Source organism: Onychomys torridus, chromosome 20 (assembly GCF_903995425.1).
Source record: "Onychomys torridus chromosome 20, mOncTor1.1, whole genome shotgun sequence".
NCBI lineage: Eukaryota > Metazoa > Chordata > Mammalia > Rodentia > Cricetidae > Onychomys > Onychomys torridus.
Genome location: NC_050462.1, coordinates 3008717 through 3022016, shown reverse-complemented (window position 1 = coordinate 3022016; position 13300 = coordinate 3008717). Strand labels below are relative to the sequence as shown.

Sequence of the window (13300 nt, the reverse complement as noted above, 5' to 3'; positions counted from 1 at the left end):
TGTTATCATCCCTGTAATTTAAATTATCTTAAATTTCTTTTCTAGATTTATTTATTTTATGTGTATGGGTGTTTTGCCTGTATGTCTTATGTGTACCATGTGTGTGCCTGGTGCCTGTGGAGGTCAGAAGAAAGCATCAGATTCCTTGGAACTGGAGTTACAGATGGTTGTAAGCCACCATGTGAGTGCTGGGAACAAAACCCAGGTCCTCTACAAGAGTAACAAGTATTCTTAACCACTAAGCCATCTCTCCAGCCCCTCTAATCCAAATCTTAATGGAAGTGTCTCTGGTTAACAACTAAGCCATAGGGCACAGCAAACACATGGGTCAAAGGAGTCAGCAGGAGAGCTGGGCCAGCTGGGAGCCAGAAACTCATGATAATGAAGATGGACTCCAGCTGACCCATGCTGAGAATATAGAGCTATGGAAAGAAGAATGGATGACAGAAATAGCACCTTTGAAACACCAAAAGGCAAAAGATGGGCAATGAAGTCAATGACCACTCAGACCCACACACCCTCAGATGCAAAGTTGAGAAGCCAGCATACACACAGCACTGGCCCTACCCCCTAGCAAACACAATCGTAGATGCTTTGAGAGGCTGCTGGTGATCTAGAGCAAGAAAGCTTGTCTAACAGAGCAGAGGGTCATAGTGAATAGCCATTGGAAAATGCCTGGGCGCTTCCCCCATGAGCTTAGTGTCCATCTCCTCCTGTGTACCTCTGTCTGTCTATGTCTCTCTGTCTCTCCTCTGTAAGATCCATGAATACTGACAGCCCTGTACCAGGACACACTCTAAGGAAGAATCAAGGGTATAAACTGCACTAGAGATGTCTTCACTAACTGACAGGAATTTCCAGAATCTTAACAGCCACCCTTGGATTCCAGACCGATCTGTCTGCCAGCATCTTGCCTTTCTCAGGCACTCTGGACAACATCTCTTTGTGTCGAAATCCTCTTTCAGTCAGGTTTCATGGTCAAGGCTGATAGCTGCTACCTCCAAGTTCCCACACATTCTTGGTTTCTTTCGTACATTCCAATCAGTCATCCATTTCCAACACTCAATTTCACTCTCTTTCCCATTGATCTGTTGGCCTAGAACATCCTTCAGTGTATTATAATAATCACAGCTGCAATTGCCCCACCATCCATGCTGTCAGCACTATGATTATCATCGCAAATGCAATTATCAGTAAGGAGACATGAATACCCCACGCTTTCAGTCATATTATCTACTTGGCTTGACATCCTTGTCAGGTGCCAGTGTTCATGAGAATGTAGCCAGAGGCCTTACAGGAAATTGAGTTCATTCGATTTCTATTCCTCTGTGTGTGCACGTGCATGCACATGTGTACTTGCATGCATACATATCTCTCTGTGCTTTCTTGGAACAGGACATGCTCCTTTTCATCTAAAAGAATATAGGAGGGACTTCCTTGGCAGATTTGATTCCAGCCATATGTATTATCTATACTGGAGCCTAGCTATTACAAGGAGCTGTATAAATGTCCTTAAGAGCAAACCACTACTCTCTCAGAGTCCTTTCCTGCTTAGCACTACTAAATGTGTCTAATTCCTAACCCTGGAGCCTGTGAAAATGTCACAAAAACGGACTTTGTTTGCTTGGTTACAGTTATGACCTTAAAGCTACAGCATGTCTTGGAGAATCCAGTTTAAGCCAGTCTAACCACAGGACCACATAAGCCCTTAGAAACAGGGAACTTCCTCTATTGAAAAATCCAAAATGTATTAGAATTAGAAATCAGAAAAATTCTGAGAAAGACTTATATTTTGTTATTCATTCCAAGATGGAGAGTGTAGGGTTGTGGATGTGACTCAGTTGGTAGAGTGCTTGGCTGGCATGCAAAAATCCCTGGGTTCCATCCTCAATACTAGGAACTGTGTGTGGTGGTACATGCCCATAATTTCAGCACTTGGGAGGTAGAGACTGAGGGACAAGAAGATCATTCCTGAAATTTGAGGGCAGTGTGGACTGTATGAGACCTTATCTTAGAAGGAAAAGAGAGGAAGGAAGAGGTTCTAACATGGCAGGGAGAACACCATCTTAAGTAGCACACAGATCACTGCAGTGGACACTTCAGTCCTACAGTTACTAAGAAATGAGTTCTCTCAACATCTTAGAGGCAGCTTCTTCTCTGAGCCTCCCAGTCAGAGCCCAGATGGCCATCACCTTGCCTTTGGCCTTGTGCAGAACAGAACAGAGAGACCAGCCAAGATAACCTACACCTCGTCCTACAGAGCAATGAAATGAATTTGTGTTGTCTAAAGTTCTGAAACCTACAGCAATCTGTCCAGCTGCAGCAGATGAATATGATAGAGTGGCATGCATGCCCCTTCGTCAGGAGTTCCAAAGCTTCAAGAACTGAACTCCATCCCAGCATTCTAGCTCTGTCTTCTACTGCACTTAACCGTGGATTCAGTGTCTCTGCAACAAATGACATATAACCATTCCATTGCCTCTTTGCCCCATGTCCTCACCTATGCTTTTCTTCATTGACCCTTATCTTGAGCGTTCCCCCCTATATCTGCCAAGAAATACTTTCCTGATCACTCTTATTCAGAACTTCTGGCAATACAGTCCCCAAAGGCAAGTTGCTTAGCAGGTGGTGGGACCCATTGACAGCAGGCAAGGTTCTCTAAGTGAGCAGAACCATTAGGGTGTACCTATTGTGGAAAAGCATTTATTAGATTGGCTTACACACCGGGACCTAGGAGCCCAAAATTGGCTTTCTGAATACTGGAGAGGCTGAGAACCTGAGAGCTGCTCCATATATAAAACTGGTTGCCTCAGCAATACTAGTACAGCATCAAAGGCCTGGAAGGTCACTAAAGAAATGCTGATGTTTAGTCTGAGTAGAAAGGATGAAGAACCTGGGATCTGGTGGCCACAGAGGATGGCATGAGCAGAGACAGATGAACTTGCTAAGGAAGAGGAGGCAGAAGGGGACACTGTTTCTCATCAGGCCTCTTTGGACATGGACTTCCCATTGGAAGGCACCCACTTCGAAAGTTGGTTATCCCATCATTTAATCTCCTCTGGAAATTTCCTCAGAAACATTCTCAGAGGTGTGTCTCTCAGGTGATTCAAAACCTCTTCAAGTTGATCATCAAGACAAAACACAACCCCATTCACATTCAAATTATGGAAGCCATAGTTTATTGGTGAATTGTTGTTAGTACCTCTGGTATGTCAAATCTGACCGTAAAGCCGTGAACAATTCTTCACAAAGTATGTTCTTGCTTGGTGTGCTTTTCTCATCAGGGTTGCTGTCGTCACATATTTTGTCTTGTGGAGGTAACTGAAGAACTCTAGTTGAGAAAGAGACTATATAAAATGAAAGAGATAATTGTCTCCACCAATTACAGAGTTCCAGATTAAAGATAAAGAAAATTAAAGTTAGGCAAGAATGAGACCCTAGCCTAAGGTCAATGTCAAATTTCAGTCTTAGAGCACTAATCCAAAGTTCAAGGCTGATCTCTCTCCACTGTTTCTCCCTTTCTTCATGCATAAGTTTAAAAAAGATTATAATCAAGCAGGAAAGCTCAGGTGTCATTGGTGTCAATGGTGGAAACCTCTCCCAGCAGCTTTTTAAAAGAATAACACTTACCCATAAACCTGTTTATCCTTTATACAGCCCATCTGCAGATCAAAGACTTAGTACCTACTGTTCTTAATGATGTCTCCAGTTCATATCTGAGGAATGTATCACAAAGTTGTTTTCCCTCCTAAGATAGAATTACAACAATCAGCATTAACTGAAAGGTATGTTCATTTCCAAGGTAATAGTTTAGGAAGGGCTGGAGAGATGGCTGAGTGAGTATGAGCGCTTCCTGCTCTTTCAGAGGCCAGCACACACATTGGGTAGCTCATGACTTCCTGTAACTCCAGTTTCAGAGACCCAACATCCTTTTTTTGGCCTCTTCAGGCACCCGTACACAAGTAAACAAACACACCCAGAGAGACTCATAAAAGTAAATAATAAAATTAACCTTAAGAAAATAAAAGAAATAAACTCTTATGTTCCCTGGGTAGCAAGAAATAAAAGTAACTTAGTTAATCATAAGAACATTGGCTCACACTTTCAGCAAGGCAGAAAGGAATCTAAGATGATGTTTGGAACTAGGGTGAAACTTGAAATTTCATGTATAAAGCCAAGATATTTCTTCTGGGGTATGTGAGTACGGTAATAGTGGATGATATACACACCTGTTCACAGTCCAGAGGATGACTGAGCAATGGTGGGCTTGTTCCCTCACCTATTCACCTCCTCTAACCTTTATAGATCACATTCAGTTGTTGAAGATGGATTTAACATGGCTAGTGCTGAAGAGGAGTTCTTGATGTTCATTGACTCTTTTAAGAGTGTCAGATCTTTGAGAGAGCTAGCTGTGGGCAGACACAAAGCCAAGCATGTCCAATCAGCCTTATCATTGATCTGACCAGTGTTCTCAGCACAGAACCTTTGAGGTCAGCTGGCAGTCAGGGGTCTGTGTGTATTATAGAGTGGCCATGTAAGAAGTCTATATGGAAGGAACAGAGTAGTCACCCTATATTGCCTTGGTATTTTCTTCTGTTTGGGTGGCTTTCATCTTATACAATTGGTCACGGCCCAGACTCCCTCCAAATTGACAGTAACAGAGACAACTTGAAACAGGATAGACATAGATCATAGAATAGGAAGAGACTTTAGCTGGGCCTACTGGCACAGGCTTGTGACCTCAGATACTTGAAAGGCTGAGGTCAGGGATCACAAGTACAAGGCCAGTCCTTGGACTACATAGTGAACTGGGCAATCTAGGAGACCTTATCACAAAACTAAGAGATCAAGATACAGTTCATTGGTAGAGCACTTAGCGTATGTGAGGCCCTGAATTCCACGTCCCATACTGCCACAAAAAGAGAACTGGAGTGCCACAACTGAGATAATTTGGTATTCGGCCAAGGTACAGGTATGGCTTTATTGAGAAAAAACAAACACATAAATGATCATTTCAGCAAATGGTGGCAAAATGTTGCTATCCAAATGGAAAGGTCAAAACTTGAGCTTTTATATCATAATAAAAGTTAATTCAGTGCAGATCACAGGATTAATATAAAACTAGAGTTTCTAGTAGGAAGGGTTGCAGGGTGTCCATATAGTCTTGGGAAAGGCAAAGGTTTGTACTAAGAATAATGAAAAAGCTAACTGTAAGATCATTAAATGTCAGGTGGTGGCAGCGCACGCCTTTAATCCCAGCACTTGGGAGGCAGAAGCAGGCGGATCTCTGAGTTCAAGGCCAGCCTGGTCTACAGAGTGAGATCCAGGACAGGCACCAAAGCTACACAGAGAAACCCTGTCTCAGGAAAGGAAAAAAAAAAAAAAAAAAAAAAAACAGATTAAATTACACTATGCATATATGTATGCATATATGTTTTACATTTAAAAAATTAGAAAGTTAAAAGATAAGACACAGAATGGAAGAACATAAGTGCAGATAAATACATCAATAAAATGTTTATAGAGAATATATTTTTATAACTTATTATTTTTGAAATTTTCAAGCCAGAATATTTTTAGCATATATATGACAAATTAATAGTTACAAACAGAAATACATATGTAGATAAATGATTGGATAGTTCACCAAAGAGTGTATCTGAATTTCTAATTAGCGCTCAAGAAAAGTACCCAGTTCTGCTAACCTTCAAGAGATGCAAACTGCAGTCACAGTGTTCATCATCCTAGTGCCAAAGCATGTTAGTCCAGGAGTGACTCAGCCCTGCTGCTAAGTCTTGAGAACCTGGTTCATCTCATATATCGCAAAAGGTCTTTACACTGTAACCATCAAGCACATGAACAGTTCCCAGGCTTGTGTGGGTTCTACACGTTGTTGAGCCTACTGATGTTTGATGTGCTGTCGCATTCCCTGATCCTCCAGCCTTGGCCACAGACCTTGGGATCCCACCTTATGGAGTTCTTTTTCTGTGTAACCCCATATTTTCCTATATACTACCTGCAAATTCTACCCCCATTGTCTCTTCTGGGCTTCAGTCTTGGTGTCCTCAACTCAGTGACGGCTGAGCTCAGTGTGAGTTCTCCTGTGCTACTTTGCAGCCAGGAGACTCCCTCAAGCAGTGGCCTTGGATGGTTGTAGGGATAACTGCATCATTTCTGCAGGAACTCCCATCCTGAAATGGCTGCTGTAGAATGACTGAAAACTGAAATGTGTTTTGTCTGCTCTCCCTTGGATGAGATGCTCCTATAAATAGTCTCTAGTTGTTTATTATAGCCATAAGTCAAGGTCTGTGTATTAGTGGCTTTTCTCTTTGCTTAGCCAGATATCTGACTAAAGGCAACTAAAGACGGGAGAGTTTCCATTTTGTTTACGTGTGAAGGCACCATGGTGGGGAAGGCATGGCGGAAGGAGATGCTCTTGGCAGTGAGAGCAGAAGCACAAGCCTGTTTGCTCATATCTGGGTGGATCGGGAGTCAGAGAAAAGAGAAAGACAGCACTCAGCTCATTTTTTCCATTTAGTTTTAATCCAGAACTGCAACCAATAGGATGGTTCCACCCACATTCAGGATAGGTCTTCCATCCTCAGTTACATCTCTCTAGAAATAACCCCAGACTCACCCAGGAGTGTGTCTTCTTGGTTATTCAAAATTCAGTCATGTGTGGCACAATGCTTGAAGAGATGGCTGCTTTTTAGTTCTTCTGTGTGGTTTTGGTTTTGGTTTCTCTGTGTAGCTCTGGCTGTCCTAGAACCTGCTCTGTAGACCAAACTGGCCTCAAACCCAGGGATCTGCCTGCCTCTGCCTCCTGTGTCCTGAGAGTGGAGATATGCACCACACACCCAGGAGTTCTACCATTCTTAATCCCTTCAGTTCACTTTTCCTAAGACAATGAAATACTTGCAGATAACCATAACTGCAGCTCTTCACAGAAGCCCCGGGTCTCAGCCACATGCTAATTGTCTCAGAAATTTCAACCATCACAAAATCTTAGGGGTAGATGCTATTTTGTTATCTCCATTTTACAGATGCTAAAACTAATTTTTAGGGAGGACTTAACAAAACTCATTGGTTAGTGTATTGAGTGGCTCACATATACATGTAGCTTCTTGACTACAATGAATCTGTACCACAAGGCCTCAAGTGTAGCATTTTTAAAAAAATCATATAAAAGACAATTGAAGAAAAAAATTGAAGCGGGGGGGGGGGGGGGGGAGAGACCGAGAAGGGGGAGAAAGAGACTGCACATGTTTATATGCTGAGTCCATGTGTCTGGTGGAGATGATAGAGCAACCACATTGACCTTTGGAGGTCTCTTCTGGATTAGCCTGCAATGCTGAAATCATATTCATTTCTCAGTTATTTTATTTGTCCCCTAGGGTTGCCATGGAAAATTAATACAAACTAGGAGACTTTAAACAACAAATGTAGATCTAAATGTTAGATAGTCTTCATCAGATTTCAGCAGGCTCTCCCACACCCTCGGTTTTGGGGACAATCTCCGTTGATTCCCTCTGCCTACTAGTCTCTCCTGGCCATGTTTGCTGGTGGCTTCATCATTCTAGTGTCTTATCTTCTTCACATGACTTCTCCCCTCTATCTGATTCTCTCAGGCCTTGTCACCTGAATCTAAGATGATCTCTTCAAATAGTCACTTTAATTACATCTGTAAAATGAAAAAAATCTATTTCCTAAAAGGGCTCCCTAAAGTATCCAGGATTAGGACTTGGGTATATCGTTCTGGGGAATAGCATCTTATCCATTGCAGTCTCTATGGGAACAATGATATTCTTCCAAGGTGACCACTATTTTAGATCCTACCACAGGACCAGTGAGCCATACTGATTGAGAGGAGCTTGGGTACCTCTCTGTTCATTTCCATTATGTTGATGTGTTAGAAAGTTAAATACAGAGGGATTCCCTTTTTCTTTGCTTCCTAAACTCTGTGTGGTGCATCAAGAGTCTTGTCCTATGACCCAGGTGTTCATAATCTCTAATTGTTTATAATCCAAGGCTGGGAAATAATTCTAGACATGCAAACCTGTGTAAGACCAACCTCTAACTTTCTTTCTTCCTTTCTTTTAACTTTTATTGATTTTTTGTGGGTTTCACATCATGCATTCCAATCCCACTTATCTCCCCATCTCCTCACATCCACCCTCTGCCCTTGCAACCTCCCTACCAAATCAAAACCAAATTTAAAACAAAAACCAAAAACCAAACACAAACAAAAGAAGATTTTGTCATGGAAGCTGTAGTGTGGCCTATTGAGACACACAGGTTACCCTTTAGTCTGTTCATGTTTACTTGCAAGTGTTCATTGCCATGGCCATGAGTCAATGGCCTGGCTTAAGGCCTCCAGTTTCTGCTACTCCAATGATAATGGGCTCTCACTGGAGCTCCTCGTGGATATCCTGTTGCCTTGTGTCATGGAGACACACAAGAGAGTAGGCCCTGTACTCCACCTGGGCAGCACACCAGAGCTGACCCTGATGTTGGGTTGCAGGTGAGCCAACCTTGAGGGTGTAAGAGTGGAAGAGGTGACCCACCTCTCTCTTATGGTCTCTAAAGCAATCAGGAGAGAGGGGCCTGCACCTTGCCTAGACAAAACAGTAGAGCTGGCCTTAGCAATATGAGTGAGGGGGACCTGGATCTGAGGGCCCGATTGCAGGAGAACTGGCCCTGCTCCTCTCTCTGTAGGTGCATTGAGTAAGCTAGCTGAGGCAGTGCTGGGGAGCTCATCTGGGTAGTGATGATGAGGGAAAACTATCAAGCTGACCAACCCAGCTACCACCCAGGCCCAGAATTAGAGCTATGAGTTGGTCCACCCCAGCATCCACCCCATCTGTGAACTGTTTGGAGCATGTGAAGGGGACCAACCTACAGATCCAACCTCTAACTTTTCTCTCAAAGCCTGAACAGTCTTTTATCCAGGAATTTCTTTTTCCCTCTGAGCAGAAGGACAGCCCCTGGATCTCCCCTCTCAGTTCATTCCTTTTCTTCACAGATCTAATGACCAGCTCTCCTGTATGGCAGCTTCCTTTTAACTTCTTTCCCTGCCACACACGCAGTAGCTTTTAAAAAATTCTCCTTGATATTGCCAATTAAGTATTTTGAGCAATCTAGAGCTGCATTTGGAAGGCATCAGACATAATAGCTAGGTTATTACCACAGTTTACAATGTGGGCTCATTAGCAATGATCTTTTCTTTTCACCTTGCAACAACATAATGAGGTTATTAATTAAGCAGAGACATAAGTGTTCATGGTTTCCTTTAATATATCATTTAATACCATAAAGTTCCTCATAAATGGCTCCAGGGTGATTGATACATTTATATCTTTTCAAAATGATATCTTCCTTCACTAAAAACTTGTTCTCTTTAAATGATTTTTTGAAGTCCCCATATTACTTACTTTTCTGTTCCTGTGCTAAAATATCACAACCAGAAGTGACTTATAGAAGAAACAGTTTATTTTGGCTTATTGTTCCAGAGTACAAGAGTCCATTATGATGAGCAAGGCATAGCAGTAGACAGGCATGGCAGCCAGAGCAAGAAGCTGAAAGCTCACATCCTCAACTGAAAGCATGAAGCAGAGAGAGAAAACTGGAAGTGATGTGAGGCTCTAAAGTCTCAAAGCCCACCCCTAGGGACATACTACCTTCAGCAAGTCTATACCTCCTAAACCTCCCCAAACAGTGCTACCAACTGGGACCAAGGGTTCAAATATCTGAGCCTAGGAGGGACATTCTTATTCAAAACACTATAATCCCTACTATCTCTAAGCATTAATGTGGCCTCATGCAGCCTCAGGGAGAGTAAATAGAGTGTAAATGGTCAGATGCACAGTCCCTAGAGAACACTGCCTGGGGTTAAATCCTGGGCTTTGCTACCCCTTGTGTGAGATCCTGCACATATCTAATCTCTCTCTCCCTACCTGGACAAGGGTTATGTAGATTTATATGTGTGAAATGCTTAGACCATGTAATGAGCACTGAATACATGTCAATAGTTATGTTGATTCATTAGATCCAAAGAAAGGTTTCTGGCTGCTCCTGTGAATAAGGCACTTTGGTATTATTACTTTTAATATATCACCAAATTTCATAGGCTGACAAAGAGAACAGTGCCAGGTGTGGGATACCTCCTGTTCATCCCCCACAAACAATACAGACAATTGCCATTACTCTTGGCTAACCACCTGAGCTTGATGTTAAGAACTCATTGCTGAAGACACTACACAGTTTGGTCACAGAACAAGAGAAACCTAGAAGCTTCCTTCCTGCTGAATATCTTTCATCATGCCAGAGATGCTATACAGGCTATTGAGGGAGAGAGAAAAGTCACCAAAAATCTTAGCTAGCCATGAACTCTGAGCTTTAATGGCAACTCCTGTCAGATGTGCCCATTGATGCAATAGTGGCATGAATGCTATGTGGGTAACCAACTGCTTTCTGTTTGGATTGAAGGTCCCTCCACAGAAAGGAACTTAGACCTGGTACTGTAAGTCTGGCCAAGAACCCAGTGGCTGGGAAGATCATATACCCTAGGGGGAGTCTTACTTCTGTTATTCTTCTCAATGGAAATAGCATCTATCTGCCTTCTAAATTCTTAACCTTATACTCACAGGTTAGTGCGGTTCTCATTCCTCATCAGGCATGATCCTTATTACAGTGGACATCCATTAACACAGAGATTCATTTAGTCACATTCCAAAGCATAGGTGACTGTTGAGTGCCCAGACCCAAATGGACATCTCTGTACCCCATTTCCCTAGGGTGAACACCATAGAAGAGGGGGTAAAAAGATTTAACAGTGACACTGCTGTGAAAACGTTTCTGGACATAACAGGGCCATTATACTCATGAATTCACAGCTGCCACAGCTGCTTGAGCTGCACAAGATCAAGCCAGTCAACAGTACTGTATGGATGGGGGAGGGGTTCGTGAGGACCACACCAAGATGAGAGCTACTGGCTAAGGGAGAAACAGTTTTTTTCTGGAGTGTGGCCCATGATGGGCTGTCCATGCTCCATGTGTATATGGGCAGCTCTAACTAGATGCAGTGGGTTACAAATTTTTAAGAGTGGAAAGGATATGAGGGGTTGGGGATTTAGCTCAGTGGTAGCATGCTTGCCTAGCAAGTGCACGGCCCTGGGTTCGATCCTTAGCTCTGGCAAAAAAAAAGAAAAGAAAAAAGAAAGTAAAGGTTATGATGTTGAAAGGGGAATGTGTGTTGAGGGTTCTGGAAGAATTTAAAGGGAGTGAATATGATCAAAATGCATTGTGTACATGTACGGCATTCTTTTTACATTTTATAGTATTTTAATTATGAGTATGTGTGTGAGTCTATGACATTGGATCCCCTGGAGCTGGAGTTGCAGGTATTTGTAAGCTGCCTGATGTGGACTCTCAGAATCAAACTTGGGTCCTCTGAAAAAGCAATAACACTCTAACCACTAAACTATCTATTCAGCCCCATCTATGACATTCTTAAAGAAGAGATAAATACATTAATTTTTTTAAAAAATCATAGTTTCAAATCTAACCTATAGTACCTCAGACTGTGATCTTACTTGGAGAGAGAACCTTTAAAGAGGTCAACCAAATACAAGATCACTAGAGTAACCATGTGATTATGATTGATGTCCTTATAAAAAGGGGAACTTTAGATATAGGGACAAACATTGAGAAGGTGATAAGAGATTCAGGGGAAAAAATGGTGCTCTTCAAACCAAGAGAAGGGGTCTAAAGTAGACCCACCCCTCACAAGCCTTCAAAAGAAACCAGCCATACCAGAACCTTAATTTTGAACTTGTAGCCTAGAACTATAGAGTACATTTCTGCCATTTAAGCCTCCCAAGGGTGGATCTTCATTACGGCATCCTAGGATTCTGATAGAGGTAATTATAACAAGTCTCTATCATATCTAAGGAGCATACAATGTGACCAGAGATACATATTATTTCACAAGCAATTGAAAGCAATAGAATTTCACTAATGCCTTAAACATATGAGTAAGCACAAAAGTACACATCAAAATTTGGACAGGACCATCAAGAGGGTTCTCCTGCTTCTGTCCCTCTCTCCCTCTCTTGGTGACTGTGATATAACTTTCCTTCTTACACCTCCTCTCATCCTTCCCTACCCCACTTTCTCTTGTTCTTCAGCTTCCAACATTCTGGTTTTCCATGCTTCCCAATGCAGCTAGCAATAAATATGATCCCAAGTAGCATCCAGGCTTGCGCATTAAAGATATAAACCACCTTTGGGCTGGGGATGTAGCTCAGTTGGCTGAGTGCTTGCTTAGCATGCACAAAACCCTCTGTTCTTCCCACAGCACTAAATAAAGTCACTGTAGTGCATATCTGTAATTTCAGCATTTTGGAGTTGGAGATAGGAAGATCAGAGACTCAGAGTCATTGTTTAGTTTGTAGCAAATTTAAGGTCAGCCTATATCAAGAGACAAAACAAAGAACAAAGAGATACAACCCCCTAGAAAACAAACTTCCATGTCTTGTATCTTAGGGTTTTTACTGCCGTAAAAAGACACTATGCCCACAGCAACTTTTATAAGGAAAAACATTTAATTACAGGTGGCTTACATTTTCAGAGGTTTAATCCATTGTCATGGTGAGACATGGTGGCATGCAGGCAGACATGGTGCTGGAGACAAAGCTGAGATTCCTACATCTTGACATGCAGGCAACAGGAAATAGTCTTCTCACTGGGCATGGCTTGAGCATATATGAGACCTCAAAATCCTCCTCCACATTGACACACTTCCTTCAGCAAGACTACATCTACTCCAACAAGGCCACACCTCCTAAAAGTGCCACACCCCTTTTCTTTCAAAACACTACATTTTGCTTAGTAGTTTTAACTTCTCATATTGGAGTCTATCATTCCCTCACCTTTCATCAGATGCCTGTCCATCAACAGTGACCAAAATGACACAAACATGGTGTTTCCACTGTAGCTACATGTATAGAGTGAGGGAAGAGGTCATTACTAGGAAAGGGATATTGGACAGATAATTTGAAGAGCCAAGTAATCAGAGGCATGTGACTGACAAACTGCACAGCCCAAGGCTGAAATCAACCTGTTAACATTGGCATCTTCTAGTCAGAGTATGAGTGGCCTCTTCTGCTTCCAAGGAGGCAGAAAGGAGTTGTAGTTACAACAGTGGGGCCTTGAATCAGAGACTCAAGGGCTCTAATTTGATGTGTTCATCCTGCGATCCTGAACGTATCACCTGCCTCTCGGCTTCCTTTTGAAGAGGGAG

The 13300-nt window shown here is 42.4% G+C and overlaps 1 protein-coding gene across 5 annotated transcripts in view; it reads left to right on the top strand.

Moving 5' to 3' along the window:
• Syn3 (synapsin III) overlaps positions 1-13300 on the top strand; it is a 427823-nt gene that overhangs the window by 75905 nt on the left and 338618 nt on the right. The window lies entirely within an intron of this gene.